The sequence below is a fragment of the Diabrotica undecimpunctata genome, unplaced genomic scaffold (genome assembly GCF_040954645.1).
Source record: "Diabrotica undecimpunctata isolate CICGRU unplaced genomic scaffold, icDiaUnde3 ctg00002626.1, whole genome shotgun sequence".
NCBI classification, from domain to species: Eukaryota; Metazoa; Arthropoda; class Insecta; order Coleoptera; family Chrysomelidae; genus Diabrotica; species Diabrotica undecimpunctata.
Window position 1 is genome coordinate 1,845 of NW_027313833.1, and position 17,016 is coordinate 18,860.

The 17,016-nt window shown below is 35.7% G+C and overlaps 1 long non-coding RNA gene across 1 annotated transcript; it reads left to right on the plus strand.

The window, feature by feature from the left end:
• Positions 1–798: 798 nt before the first annotated feature.
• On the plus strand, positions 799–13,930 carry LOC140432039 (uncharacterized). The gene is made up of 3 exons (XR_011949758.1): positions 799–891; positions 3,325–3,462; positions 13,809–13,930. It is a non-coding gene; the product is annotated as an uncharacterized lncRNA (long non-coding RNA).
• The last annotated feature ends 3,086 nt before the right edge of the window (positions 13,931–17,016 follow it).

Sequence of the window (17,016 nt, forward strand, 5' to 3'; positions counted from 1 at the left end):
AATACTAATCGCATGGAATGAATGTTCACAACCAAAAGTTCTTATTTACTCTTCAAACAATTAAAAAAACAATGTTTGCAACTTCTTATGGGACAAAATACACACAAAATAGAAATGTTTGGAAAGGTTTTCTAAGCCCCGCCCATTGTAACGTCAGACTTAGGTAGTCCATTTCAACTTCGTTGCACCAAGAGAGAAGGTAAAACGGAAACGCAATGTCGACATATCCGTCATCTAGCGAAATAGGGAAGAGTTACAATTATTCTGACTCTGTCTCCCCAGACGAGTATTAGAATTAATATTAGGAATATTGTAGTGTTGATAACTTAATTTGTGAACAATTGTTTACTTGTGTCATTGTTTCCCTAAAGGTGCGATATGTTTTCTGTCAGTTTTATAATCTGTTATTTATATGAGTACAAATACCACATCTTTGCCTGATCCTCCGCTTCTGAGTTCTTGTTATTCGTTTGATATAGTAAATATTTTTCTTCTACTTCTTTTCATATTCTTTTGGCCTTCTTTCTTTTCTTGAAGGAAAAGTTCTAGTCTCAAAACTTCTAGGTAGGTTCTTTTTGGTATCACGTTCAAGAATTCTGCCAGATCCACTCGATTTTGTTTTATTTATATCTACTTCCAAGCCCTCATGTATTGATTACTCTAGAATCGGTATATTCTATTTGAAATCGTGTAACTCTATGACTTAAAAGTAATATATAAAAAATTTAACATCTGTTGAAAAATATTTTTATGCATTTTTTAGATACTGTGATATGTCAAAAGGTTCTTTAAATGTCGAATGGCTGTGTATGGACAGTGCAATTTTATTGCCTCCAACTGGTACTCCCCATGACAGGGATAGATTTTACGAAAAGACTGCCTTGTGGTGAGGTAAGTGAATACTTTATATTTTATCATTTATTTTATTGTTAAAGGAATGTAGAAGTATGAGTTCATTTTTATAAACAATTATACTGGGTGCCCAACATTGGCTTCCATCTTGGGAACTACAACTGAGAGAGTGGTGTAGTTTAAGTATCAGTAAATTAATGATAAAAGAATAGAAAATATCACCATTCTGTCTTTACAACCCTGTTTGGGTCCTAGTCTCCTCAAGAACTTCTCTCCAGTCGTCCCTATCCATCGCCTGTTTCCACCAAGCACGTATTTCCATATTTCTTATGTCTTCATCGATGTTATCAAAGAACCTTGTTCTGGGTCTTTCTCTTCTTCTCTGACCAATGGGTCTATCAAGGGGCGTTTTTCTAGCTGGGTCATTTTGTTCCATCCGCATTACATGCCCTATCCACCTCAGACGTTATATCTTAATAATGTTTTACGATATCAGGTTCCTGGTATATTCTATAAAGTTTGAAGTTGTATCGTCTTCTCCACACTCCATTGTCATTCACTGCTCCATAGATTCGCCTTAGTACTTTTCTTTCGAAACATCCTAACATGCTTTCATTATTTTTTGTTAGAGTCCAGGTCTCTGAACCATATGTTAGGACTGGGCGTATTATTGTTTTGTAGAGTTTTATTTTTGTGTTTCTCGATATAATTGTGGATTTAAGGAGGAGATTGAGCCGAAAATAGAAAATATATATTTATTAATATTGTAATACCTAAATCTGTTTTTAAATTATTTCTTTTATTAGGCCTACTGCCCTGCCTGCCTGAGTCGCAGCCTGAGGCAGCCTGCGACTCAATTGAACCAAAGTTTGTCTTTAACAAACCCTACAAAATTGAAACAGGACAGTATATGGAGACAAACGTGGCAAATGCCTATTGCATATACACCGATGGCTCCAAAATGAAAGAAGGCTCAGGATGTGGGATATACTCCAGATCACTGAACCTAAGAATAAAGTGGGGTATGGGCAAAAATGCCAGCGTAGTTCAGACAGAACTGACTGGTATCTCCATAGCTGCAAAAGAGATAACCCAAAAAGGTATAGCAGGTAAAACTATAATCATCTGCACAGATAGCAGACAAGCGGTACTAACCTTGAATAGACCACGTGTCACATCAGGTTTAGTAATGGAGTGTCACAAGTCACTAACTCAAGCTTCGGATGGTAATACCATTATCCTGAGGTGGGTTAAAGGACACAATAGGAATAAAGTCAACCGCATTGCTGACCAATTAGCTAGGAAGGCGGCAGGCCTAAGACTCTTAGGACCTGGGGATCTTTTTGGTTGGTCAACTACAACAATCGCGGAAATTGTCAAATGTCACTCCCATGCGCAAACCGTAAAAAGATGGGAAGAAGGGAAAGGATGTAAACTTGCCAGGGTAACACTAAGTACCCTTGAAGAGTCAACATCTAAGAAGTACTTGGGAATGACCAGGAAAAAACCTACGTTTGGCAGTTGGTTTTTTAACTGGTCATTATCAACTAAGCAAACACCTCCATACACTGGGGCTAGCAGACACACCTCTATGTATGAAGTGTGAACGAGAAGACGAAACTGTAGAGCATGTCCTATGTGAATGCCCAGAGTTATCGTTAATACGAGAGTACGCGTTCGGTGAGTCCTGGTCCACACCTGCCCACATAAGAGAGATGTCTCCTGGTGACTTGTCCACCTTCCTAGAATTGGCAGGATGGACAATGAGCTAAGGGTGACAGCTCCCTGGGAGGATGCACAATGGGTCAATTGTACGCGCTATCTCAGAGTTGTGAAACTTAACTCGCCCTCCCTACTCTACAGATACAGATAGGCCTAGTGCCCATAAATAGTATTCAACCGTTTGCAATTGTTCTCAAAATACAACGTCAAATATAATGTATTTTCAATTAAAATTCTGTTTAATTGCCATTATGTAAAGTAGATAACATGACCCAAATATTCCAGCGTTTTTACTTTAACGCTTTGTCTAACTTCATAGTTTTCTTATAGACGTCTCAGCGCTTCTGAATTTGTAACTCTTTTTATCGATTGAATCTTTAAAATTTTAAAACATTTCAAACCTCCAGTTCCTTCGTAGAGCCCACCTTCAGTATTTAGCTGACAAATTTCGTACAGTAAAATAGAGAAAATGTGGCATCTTAGGTTTTAACCTGAGGTACACTGAAAGATTACGTGTGAAAAAAGGTTTTCAATTTTTATAAATGATTGTCGTACTATTTTAACTCGTATTCTTATTTATCTGTTCTGTACATCGTTTTTATCTTACCAAAAATAAAATTATAAATATCTAGTTTCCTGTATAATTGTGGTATCTCAGTTTTTATCAAATATCCCGCTAAAAATAAACTATACTTGTATTTCAGGTCGGTAGCGATCTTATTAATTTATTTGTTTTTCGTTTACTTTTAGGTAGAGCGAGCAAGAAGGGCTATACGAGTCTATTTTCTCGTACGTAACTTGGTGCTAACGTTAAACGGAGAAGTGGAATCCCAATTGCCGTTGACTAATCCACAGAGCTGCGTCCAATCGATCAAGCGCTGGACCTGAGTATAACTCGTTGTGTGTCATAGTCACGTGATTTACACAATCACTAGTCTATTTGTTGTTGGTGGTCGTTATTCTTTTTGTTTGTTTTGCATTTTCGTTGTCGTTTTGTTATTGTTTACTGTTTGCTTGAGCTTGTTTTCATTTGCTTATGTCATGTTCTGTGTGGAATGCAGAAGACGTAGAAGATTCTAAAATATGTAAAAAGGATTTACTGGTATATTCTTATATATTTCTTGATTATCAAAAATATGGCATGTTATTAAATGTTACGGATGATTGTCATTATTAATTACTCTATAGTATTTAAATTGTCATTTGATCTATTTAGCATTGTTTTTACTTGATCTATTAAGTACTTCAATTTATTGGTTTATTTTTTCCGGATACGATTTAAAAACACAGTATCAAAATATTGCAAAAAGTGCACCTACTTTTTGTAGATATCAATTGAATTAAATTATACTTAATCAATATTGATTACACCAGCTAACCATACAAATAAATATATATATGGATATATGGACTAAGTTTGGAGAAAAACAAATAAAAAGATGGAAAGATGTTACATGTATGATTAAGAGACCATATCGATGATGTTGAACAGCAACCTCGTGTGATTGTAATGTGTTGTGAAATGAAAATATGTAATATTAATAATAAAATACTTATTTTTTAGTTTTATATACAGAAAAATTTACTTATGAGTTTATTACTCTTGAGTACTGTTGAGATGTCGACTTCCGTATTTGTTGTATGATACATACGAGTTTATAGCAGAAAGAAGAAAAGTATAAAGGAGCGTTAATAAGAATTAACGAAGTAACGTTGGAGTTGAGTTTGTTTACACTGTAATACCTTAAATAATACATCAGTCTCAAATTATTACAATAAAAAAAATATTAGTATTAATGATATTATTTACTTCTACTTATCTTTGCCTTTGTCAATGTTTTGTTTTTATTTTGGTAGACACATCCACCTATCCATTAAATAATGTTTTGTATTTCTTTCTGAAAAAAAATCTATTACACAAGATGCAAAATTTGATGTCTATAACTTGCCTTCAGATTCATTCCACCAGTAACAAATAGCTTGGCGCGCTATCTCAGAGTACAGCTCAAGTAGGTTCTTGGCCTCCCCCAGCATCCGCCTCCAAGCATCTCTTTCCTCGACTGCCCCTCCTCCCGTTATCTACCCTCAATATCTCTCCAGCATTGGTTCTCACTTCGTCTATCCACTTCTTTCTTGGTCTATGGACAAACTATTTAAGTGGAGGGGCTACATAAAATAAAAACATCCCCTAGGCGGGCCGAAAAAAAATTAATAAAACAATAATAACATAAAAGTTTTTATTAGTGATAAAATTTATATTTTAATTTTACATCACACATATCTTATGTATGAAAGTGTAGGTGATATATGAAACTGAGACTGAGTTTCTAAAAGTTGTTCATAATCTGGCAGGAAACTGGGATGAACTGATTCGTAAGAGTGTAGCTAAGTGCTGGCCAGTCATTCAGTTTCTAATACTGTTTTGCGAAGCTTCGTAGTAGAAAACACCTGTTCATAGATGTAGGAAGATGCAAACATCTCAGTTATCTTTTGAGCATGAGATATCAGGTTTGGGAAACTTGATTTTGACAGGGCCTTGTAGAATTCCGTTTTAGAAACATTGAAAAATAGTTACGTCAATTTAGTGTTACAACTAGTAATTTCAACTCAATAAGTTCAAGCTTTAATTCTGGTTTGACTGATTCTTAGTCCAGATTAAACGACATGCTGAAAATGTCCAGGTGCTGTTCGATAACTTTGAGTCTAGGCTCAAACTCGTCATGAAGACATTTCACGCTTTTCACATAGCTCTTAAGATTGTCTTTCCCAACGGTAATAGTTTTTAGCCTTGGAAAATGAGTAAGGTCTTTCTTGCCTAGTTGTTTGGAAAATAGATTCAATTGCATTTTGAAAGCCCTGATATGACCCCAAATATCATGTTTCCATACGCGATCAAAAACCCGACCTGCACTTAGTCATCTTACTTTAGTATAGTAAAATACATCAGAATATTCGAAGTTTGAGAGCTCGTGAACGAATTTTTTTAACAAGCTTAATAACAACATCAAGCACATGTTTCATGTCTAGAGCAGATTTACACAGGGCTTCTTGATATATGACACACTAAAGAAATACTACTTCGATCCCAGGAAATGATTACTTAAACATGCCTAGGAAACCAGATTTTCCCCCTCTCATATTTGGTGCTCCATCAGTAGTAGTGTTTCAAATATTGCTCACAGGTACTTTCAAAGATGTAATAGTTTCTTTAAATTCTTGAAAAATATTTGATCCTTATGCCGTTCCCTTCATTGGACGCACACAAGCTAATTCTTCAGTAACACAAAAGTTTTATCAACACCTCTTATAAATATAAGTAATTGAGCTGTGTCAATTATGTCTGTACTTTCATCCAACGCAACAGAATTTAAACTCTCTTATCTTTGACTCTAGTTGTGAGACAAGCTGCCTATCGATTACCTGAATTCTAGAAGTAATTGTTTTTCGGGACATATTTACTGTCTCAAAGTTTTTCTTTTCGTCAGGACATAAAACTTCACATACTTGGAGTATACAAGTTTTTACAAATTCACCATCAAATGCTTTGTTACTTTTTGCAATATTATATGCTACAGGAGAGAAATCGGAGACTTCGATGGGCTGGTCATGTAGTGAGAATGGAGACCGAAAGATTGCCGAAAAGAGCCCTAGATAGTAAAATGCGGGGCTCAAGACCAAAAGGAAGACCATGGAAAAGGTGGGAGAATGAAGTGGCAGCGGACGGGCAAAATTTGCTAGATGTGAGAGCGTGGATAAGAATGACGTGAGATCTGCAAGGTTGGAGGCATCGTTTGGAGGAGGTTATGTTTCGATTTAGGCTGTAGCGCCATTGAGAACCACTTTGTTTTTTAAAAATATTTTGCTGGCCTGTCAGTTTTTTAAGTAGAGCCCTGCTTTTTACTTTTATTCTTCTTCGGTCATAGCTTCATAAGTGGTATTGTTATGTTTTGTCGTGAAGTGTCGGGAGAGGTTGAATTCTTTAAATACAGTTACAGCTTCATTGCAAATTAGACACACAAGTCTATACTTAATATGCATGAAAAAGTATTTACAAGTCCATTCATCTTGTTCCGAATGTGTTTAATTTTGTTACTCGTGAGTTTTAGAGGTCGCTGAACACGAATATGATAACGACGATAGTCCTCGAGCTAACTGGTGCCCAGAGTGGAACTCGTCTCCTGGAGTATGTTAATTTCATTCTAAATCAGTCGAGAGTCAAAACTCGTGTTCAACAACTCCAAAAACTCTGGAGTAAGGACTTTTGACTGATTTCGAATGAAAGTAGCATAATACTTCAAAAGACGAGGTTTACCTGGGCACCATGTGGCTCAAGGATCATCGCCGTCATAATAAATGTGTTCAGTAATCTCGAAAAGCCCGAAGTAATGACTCGACTGATTTCGAATGAAAATGACATAAAAGTCCAGGAGACGAGGTCCACCCTGGGCATCAGGTAGCTGGAGGACCATCGTCGTTATCATATTTGTATTCAGCGACCTCGAAACCCCCGAGTAATAAAATTAAACTCAATCCTGTCTATATTTTCTTATTGCAAATTTGTCATTTTCTATGTACTTTGGAAATGCATTTTCTTTATGCACAAAATGAGATTTTCATTTTATCACCATGAATTTTGTTCAAAAACTTTCCTGACACTTACCCGAATCGAATGCAAAAAGTTGCTCAGCGATTCATCTTGCGGTAGGTTTAGTGCTTTGTAGGGCCTTATTTCCTCACTTAATTCTCTTAGATTTGATGACAGTTGTTCGTTCAGGTTGATCTACATTTAATTCACTTGGAAATAATGTGAGAATACTGCTGACGGAATGTTTTGTCACATTTCGCTTGTCAGTTTCCTAATTAATAGATTCAGTTTCATGTACTGTAACAGCATGGTCAATATCATTATCATTCACAACATAGAAAGAATTATCCGGATTGTCCATTTCATTGGAAGCATTTAAGACAAGCATTGAAGAATTATGCGGAATTATCTTCACTATTAAAAATAGTATAATCATTGAGAATAATATTAAGTACAGAAATTTCATCAAGAACAGAGAGTTTATTCGGAGAAGGTATCATAAAATAAGAAAGCTCTTTCACTAAAAACTATTCCTCGAGTTGATGCAAGTAATTTGGCGTCTTTTGTGCATGATTCGTTGTCATAATTTCATTTTCTTGATTGTTTGTAAGCTTCTACTTCGAGTTTCGCCTATGACGATATTTAAACTTGTTTCTCCCCTAAATTTCAATTGCAAAAAACCGGATCAAATTAATAACAATACACACAATAAATTACTAAAACTCTCTACAAAATTGAGTGTAACATAGCCAAAATTTTTAGTTGAAATGGAACTATAACTTGACAAAAAATTTCAACAATTTGACATAACAGATTTTTTTCTATCTTTTATTTTAATTTTCCCTCTTTGTTTTTACATACTTATTGTTTGGGAAAGTATGTACTATTTCTTTCTTATTTTTACATTTAATATTTTTCTGTTACGGTACTGTAGTGTGATCTAATATAATGCTATGTATTCTAACGACTTTGGTAAGACATATTGTTTCCGGTTATTTCGTAAAATTGCTAAACTGGTTGTCTCATGTATTGTGTTTGAAGTACGGAGAATTTGACTCCTTTGTATTCGGTGTCACAAGTGTGCACACAAGTGTACGGTTTCGTATTACGGTCTCAATTACAATGCAATAGGGTGATTTATTGATGTGCCCTCTTCTACCCAACGGCCAGAGGATTCTTTTCTGAACTACAATCTAAAAACACTTCATCAACAGACAGCGAACGAAACACACGACGTTTGTTGGCTCTCGTGCCATAGAGCCGCGCCGGCCGGCGCCTCGACGCAGTACCAACGAGATTTCCTTTGCTACGATTCCAATATTTCAAAGGGTAAGTCTATATTCTTTGTACAAACATCAATAATGAGTAAGACCAGTTAATTTCTTAATTTATTCACAGTTGTATTTGCTATTTTTCGCTAATTGATTTACAAACAAATTATTTCATTTTTTCGTTATAATTATTTATCGAATTTCATTTAACCAGCGACCTCATTAAGTTTTATACAAAACATTTGGCCACTTCGAGCACGGATGATAAATAATAATTTTTTTGACTTTGATTCAATTAATTTCATTGTGTTTCAATTAATTCATTTTAATTGTTTTTTTTTCTTTTCAATTTAACTTTAAATCGGTCCTTCGGCATTCTTTTTAAATTTAATTTACATAATTAAATTGGATCATTTTTACACAGCAATTTTTAAATTTATTTCTATTTTTATAATTCATAATTTCAATAGGTAAAATACTTTCATATATATTTTGATTAATATCATACATTAATTATACATATACATTACATTTACGATTTATTGTGTTTTATTGTGATTTATTTACATATTTACATTATTTTTGTGTTGATTTTTATGAATTATTTTTGTTCTACTTGTACAATACTTTCCAACTCATTCTGTACGTCTTGTTTGTTAACTTAAACACATTTCTTTTGATTTTCTTTGTTACTATACCTTTCTTTACTTACCTTTTTATCGATGTTCTTACTTGTTTGCAATTGATTTTGTTTAAAATCGTTCACTTCTTTAAATCTAGATATTCTCTTCGTGTTGATTTGTTAATTTATGTTTGCATTGTCCTCTCTTTCGTGCTTGTATCTTACAATGCTCAACAAAATGAACAAATCCAACTTTTCGCGCCATACTCGGCATTCTCTAGATTCAAGGAGGCCTATGAAACGCATTCAAGTATCAAAACCACACGCATTCATTATTATTCGTAGCCAGGGTAGATTTTCATAAATCTCACAACCTTGTTTCGATTGAATTTATTGTCTTCTTCTACTCGCTTTCGATTATCGCTGTCTTATCTCAATATTTTTTCTATAAAATCTCTGTTACTTGTGGTTTCATTAGTGCCACAAAGCACCCTAAGGTAACTAATCAAGGTGTTAAATGTGTCTTGTGTTCCGGTTCTTATGAGTCATATAAATGTTTGTATTTTTTGTGACTAAATGGCTTCAAGAACTTTTCTCGTTGGTTAATCCACATACTTCTTGTGTACGTGGCCTGATTCCACCTCATTCGAAACGACGAATTGCACGGTTTGCGAATCACGGTCTCGCTTTTGCTTCGTTTGTTAACCAACGCTCAAATTCATCTTGTTCCTTTAGACAATCATTTCTTCAAATACCAACATTTCTAATTTGCATCACAAACACATTTAATTTCCTCGTCTATTTCGTGCTTTGTGTTCTGGTTCTCACTAGTCATGTAAATGTTTGTATTTTTTGGGACTAAACGGCTTCAAGAACTTTTCTCGTTGGTTAATCCACATCATTCTTCTGTACGTGGCCTGATTCCACCTCATTCGAAACGACGAATTGCACGGTTAGCGAATCACGGTCTCGAGTTTTGCTTCGTTTGTTAACCAACGCTCAAATTCATCTTGTTCCTTTAGACAATCACTTCTTCAAATACTAACATTTCTATTTTGCTACACAACCACATTAAATGTCCTCGTCTATTTCTTTCCACATAGTTGATACTGATCAAATATGTTTTCGTATCTTTCTTATAATTCGTATCCTGCTAGATACAGGCTCCACAACCAATTTTATTTCCGTGATCTATCAAATCACGCATTTTGGTAATCAGATCTTATAGACATACTCATAGGGGTTGAATTGGTTTTTCGTTTCTTAAATTTTGGTCAAAATTCTTGGCGAACCAAATCACCCTGTGGCCTTAGAAATCATTTTCAATTATGTTCTATAAGGGCGAGTCTCTACGACTTATTCTATATTTTATTTCACCTCTTTCATTACTTCTATGTATACAAACATAGATCTTTTCTACAAAGGTTTTGGGAAGTCGAAAAGAGTAGGCACCTGTTAGTTTTGTCCCAACACGACAAAGCTCGTGAAGGATATTTCTCAGTTGTTAATTTTTCGAAAATTAACAAGCCGATTTTCTGTTATTCCACCGTTTTTACAACCCAATCCTCTTTATTTATCTTTTTCTCTTGTTTATATTCGCTACTTATTCTTTATTCTTATGCATATCTTCATTTTGTATGCTAGAGAATCGCATTAGGAAACTTCCGAATCTCAAAGAGACATATGTTGCATTCGTGGAAGATTTTGTTACTTCTCAACATATGATGCCGGTTTCTGAATCCGATTTTAAATCGATTATTTCTTATATCTCTCACACAGTTTTCAAAAAACAAATTTTTATTTCGCTTCTTTTATCCAAAATTCGTACTAGCTTCGACGCCAATCTATATGACGTTTGAGGTGTGTCGCTAATCGATGCTTTTGATACTTGTCTCAAAAGGGCATCTCGTTCTTTATTTAATTTTCGATATCTTCGTTGTTGTTTTATTTGCGATATAGAGCAAACGTATCGGCAAATTAAAGTAAATAAGGAATTTTGGAACTATAAAAGGGGTTCTCTGGAGATCGGACTTTTTAAACCTCTCCAAGAGTTTTTGCTACGTATCGTTACTAACGGTACTTCTTCGTTTTCTTTCGCTTATAAACTCTACAAGAGTAACGCTTAGTTTTTAATGCTCGATGGTTTTCCGCTAGGCAGTGGGCCAGCAGCCATCTCGACACACTTACGTTAGAATCACGCTACAAGTGATTCTCTTTGATCTACTCACCTTTCGCAGTGAGCACTCGCTTAGCTTTTAAAGCTCGATGGTTTTACGCTAGACAAATCGACAACGTCAGCAACCATCTCTAATTATTTTCAGGCTTTGGCTTACGCATTTTGACATGTTGTTCGTTGGCAAAGAGGAACCTTTCATTTTTACGGTACTGGGCCTAAAATGGAATCCTACGACTGATTTCTTTTCTCATTCTTCTTGTCCCTTGGACAAACCGTTCACAAAGCGGGCCATTCGTTTGTAAATCAGTCGTATTTTTGTTGCTATCCTCTTGTTTTTATTCATTTTCCATGTCTTTTTGCAAGTCAAACGTGTTCTAAAATCGTTGTGGTACTTCAATGTATCCTGGGATGATGAAACATCTGAACAGATACATCTGACCTCTGTACTTGTATGTGTTACATTTCTGGTGTTATTTCTATACAGGAACATCTATCGCGAGATCGGAGCTCTTGGCAGCTATACTGCTGACGGATCTAGTCACTTTTGTCAACGAGTCTAGTCCAATTTTCATGCTCGCTCTGTCTCGACAAGATTGGAACTCCTGGCAGCCATATTGCTGGCTGATCTAGTCACTTTTGTCAAAGGGTTGTTCGTCCGATCTTCCGATATTTCGATTCCGATATCGACGATTGCGCTCTCTTGAGCTAATTTTTCTACCCCAAATTGGCAATCGTATTAAACACATACAAGAACTGATACCACACTTTACTCGGCATCAAATGCCTTCTAATCAACACCTCTCTGATTGTGTTAGTCGTGTTTTATCACTGGCACAATTATTAGAATTTTCACCAAACTGGCATTTTCCTACCGTGGAGCTCGTCGAAATATCATTACGCCGAGATTTCGACGCTATTCTTCTTCTTGTCTTTTCGCACCCCACGGAATTCTTATAGGAAAAGGTGCCAACGGTATTGTGTATGACACAGTCTTTCTAGTTTAGGCGGTCGAAAAATTCTACTGATTCGACGCTATTCTTTTCTACTTGATGACATTGTACGCGTTGTTAATCTGAGCACAGGGTCAGACGACATCCAACAATGTTCTGTGGTCAAAATATAACCACCGCTTATTTGTCAACTTATATTTTATTCTTACTTAGTTCTTTATTAGTATATCGATCTTTTCATGTCTATTCTTTACACTTATCCTTTCAACTGTTCTTAAAAACATTCGTTTTTGGCGCGGGAGAATGTTTGGGAAAGTATGTACTATTTCTTTCTTATTTTTACATTTAATATTTTTCTGTTACGGTACTGTAGTGTGATCTAATATAATGCTATGTATTCTAATGACTTTGGTAAGACATATTGTTTCCGGTTATTTCGTAAAATTGCTAAACTGGTTGTCTCATGTATTGTGTTTGAAGTACGGAGAATTTGACTCCTTTGTATTCGGTGTCACAAGTGTGCACACAAGTGTACGGTTTCGTATTACGGTCTCAATTACAATGCAATAGGGTGATTTATTGATGTGCCCTCTTCTACCCAACGGCCAGAGGATTCTTTTCTGAACTACAATCTAAAAACACTTCATCAACAGACAGCGAACGAAACACACGACGTTTGTTGGCTCTCGTGCCATAGAGCCGCGCCGGCCGGCGCCTCGACGCAGTACCAACGAGATTTCCTTTGCTACGATTCCAATATTTCAAAGGGTAAGTCTATATTCTTTGTACAAACATCAATAATGAGTAAGACCAGTTAATTTCTTAATTTATTCACAGTTGTATTTGCTATTTTTCGCTAATTGATTTACAAACAAATTATTTCATTTTTTCGTTATAATTATTTATCGAATATCATTTAACCAGCGACCTCATTAAGTTTTATACAAAACACTTATTTTAGTAGAACATCCAGCTGTACTATACGTATATATATACATACGAGGTTGATGTTCAACAAAGTTTTAATTGCAGACTGCAAAAATTTGGGATATAAAGACAACATATATAAAGTAGTAGAGACTGGGCCAATTAAAAAGCGTAGAAGTTAAAACAGAAAAAAAATCAATTAAATTCTAAAAATGACAAAAGTAAATTTTATTTGACATTTTGGAGTCAGTTAAATTTCAGTTAAAATTTTGTGTGTTAAAAACCGACTTATTTATCCCCGAAACTACTTTTCTTGTAGTATTTTCTGTAAAAACGATTACAATGCATTGAAGAAAACATGGGAGGGAGAGAAGCCATAAGAATTATGGAGATTATAAATAAGGAAAATAAAGTGAAAGGAAAGATTAGGAAAAACAGTGATAAACAAAAAACCACCTTAAAAACTAAAAATGTGTTAATTGCCACTCATAAAAACAACTATAGGTTCCACTGGGACTTACATATTGTATGCATATTAACCACTCATGTAATACTTATATTTAATTGCTTTGCTGCGCATTTGGTAACATACTAAGTAACTTTGCTCGCTCACTATCGTTGATTGTCCAAATACTAGTGATTGTATAAGTCTCGTGGTCCATAAACTAAAGAAAACCCCTCATGAAATGGCATATTTTTCTAGACAATTCTGATCTGATCGCCTGCACGGTGCTGTACAAGGACGGTACAAAAATGAGGCGATTTTTAGTGATCGACATTTTACAGTTGATACTCGTAGAGCCAGATACTAAGAGACTAGGTAAGTCATCAAAGCTTTTAATGTTAATTATTGTACTTGGAAAATAATAAAATAGTTTGTTAGACACTGTCAAGATATATATGTTCAAAATAAAGTCTTTCAGAAAAATTTTCTGTGACTAGCGCGGGAAAAATGATACTGAGAGAGGTACTGTACATAATATGACCTACACAATGTGCGGGTTTATTAATTATAATACAAGTTTGTCGCATCTCATCGTGAGTTCGACTGCTGGTAGATTTTTCTCCTGTGTGAAGATGATGAATTGGGTCTTTTCGGAGTTGATCTTGATTTTACATTTATCAATGAAGTCTGCAATTTTTCTTAAGTTATTTTCTATGTTCTGGACAATTCTTCTGTCGTTTTCTTCTGTTGCATATATTGCCGTGTTATCTGCGTTCAAGGCTGTACTAGTTCTTGCATCTGTTGGTAAATCTGAAACAAAAATGTTGTCTAAAATGAGCGATAATATACTGTCCTGCGGCATCCCTTCTTGGATTTCTTCTATCCTTGACATCTTTTGGTCAGTTGAAACTTGAAATATTCTATTAGATAAAGATGTTTCACATATATTAACTAAATATTGAGACAATCTATCTCTGTCCATCTTTTAGACTTTCTTACAGACCGTGTTGTACGATTTTTCAATGTCTAGGATGGCCATTCCTTTCTTCTGTTTTCTGTTGAATCAGATCTTCGTGTCGCTGATGACTCTTGCTAGCTGGAGTTCGCAGTTTCTTCCACTTCTGAATTCAAACTGGTCTTCTTGGATGATTCTTCTTCTTTCTGCATGCTTAATTAATCTTCTATACGAGGGTGGATTGATATAAAACTAGCCTTTGATAGAAAAAACAAGTTTTTTGGAATTAAATCGATTTATTTCTCAACATAGTCCCCTTTTTGCTCGATACACTTAGTAAGGCGATGTTCCAATTTTTTTATTCCATCCGAATAGTACTTTTGCTCCAGCTCTTCAAAATAGGCCGAAGTTTCAGCGACGACTTCATCATTTTTTGCGAAACGGCGTCCTCCTATCCATTTTTTTAAGTTTGAAAAACAGTTTAATCGCTGGCGACAAGATCTGGGGAATACGGTGGGTGTTCAACCAATTCATAGCCCAATTCGTGTAATTTTGCCATGGCGACGGCCGATCGGTGAGCCGGTGCATTGTCTTGGTGAAAGAGCACTTTTTTGCGTTCCAAACTGGGGCGTTTTCGACGCAATTCGGCATCGAATCAATCCAATAATGTTGCGTAGTACTCACCATTGTTTGTTTTTCCTTTTTCCAAGTAGTCGTTGTGGATGATGCCCTTCGCATCCCAGAAAACAGTCGCCATCACTTTGCCGGCCGAATGTGCACTCTTTGCCTTCTTCGGCGGCCCATCGCCTCGTTTGCGCCACTGTTTCGACTGTTCTTTGGTTTCCGGTGTGTAATAATGCACCCAGGTTTCATCAACGGTGATAAATCGGCGAAAAATCCTTCGGATCGCGCCGTATCATCGCCAAAAGCGTCTCCGAAGTGGTCACACGTTTTTGCATTTGATCGATTGTCAGCAAACGCGGCACCCATCGAGCGGATAGCTTTTTCATGACCAAATGATGGTGAATGATGTTGTGTACGCGTTCGTAGGAAATGTTTAGGACATCTATTAACTCGCGTAGCTTAATTCGACAATATGTCATAAACATGTCATGGACTTTGTTGATAATTTCCGGCGTGGTGACTTAATTTGTCCTCCCGGGACGCTCATCATCAAAAATACTCGTACGACTACGAACAAATTCAGCTTTCCAAAATTTTACTGTTGCTAACGAAGGGGCAACCTCACCATAAACTTCGTCCTGGTCGGCTTTGATTTGCACATTAGTTTTACCCGTTTTGTGGAGGAACTTAATCACCGAACGATACTCGACTTTTTCCATTTCTCCGAAAACACAAAATTTGCTTGCTTTTGACGGCTGTAAAAACCAAACTAATTGTTTTTAGAACTTAAAATTTTGACATACGTCATGTCATGAATGGCAAATGTCAACACCGAAACCAATTCGGTATCAAGTAGCGCCATCTATCAAAGGCTAGTTTAATATCAATCTGTCCTCGTAGATGATTTTCTCCAGAATTTTTCCTAAGTTTCCAGGTACGATATTGCCCTGTAGCTTAGTAGTCAGTACAAAGTTACAAGACTTTAAGATTTTTCTTAAAAAAAAAAGAAAAGGCAGGATATGAAAAGAATAAAACTATTAACTAGAAATCCACCAAGAGGGACCTATGTACCAATTTGTAAGACTCTAGGACTTTTCTTAAAAAGAGTTACCGCAAAGACGGACATGTCGACAGTTTCATAAGGATTTATTGTGTCCTTCATAAATAAACACTTTTAATTTCTTTAAATATTAGATTTCTCACCGAATACACTGTATATGGCAGTATGGTAAATACCTTGTAAAATTGTAAAATTGTCCTTTTCTGAAAGCTGTCTGTTCTACAATGGTCGCTAACTACGTCGTAGGACCACAGTAAGACAAAGGTAAGGCGGTGGCAAGACGACAACAAGACTAGTTAGCGGCGACATAGCGTGGCAAACAGAATTGACATCAAAATCTATAATTGGAAACTTACATTAGCGAGACAGTTATAAGATGGATAATATAAGTAAAGTTATAAGATAGATGGAAAATATAAGAAAATAAACTTATCCGCCAAGTATAACTGACTCGTTCGGGAACTGGTATACAAGTAAAATAATATTTGAGATATTCTATTAGGGCTCCAGTGTTCATCTAAAAGGGAGGAATTTTGATGATCATGCAAAATTAGCTTTAATTATGAATTAGGACGGATAACCGTTTCGAGTCGAAAGGTATTTTCTCTTATTAAAAGGATTTACTTGCTAAAGAAAACACAGGGTCATTTGAATAGCTTTAGAAAGCAGACGAAGACTTAATTGTATCTGTTCTTGGAAGGTAAGGGCTAGCAAGTAGATACGTAAACAAGCGATTAAGTCGTTTGTGCGAACGTAAGAATCTTATGAACACAATCAAGTGGCCACGCTACGGTAATTAGAAATTGGTTCACATTAGAATTTGTTAG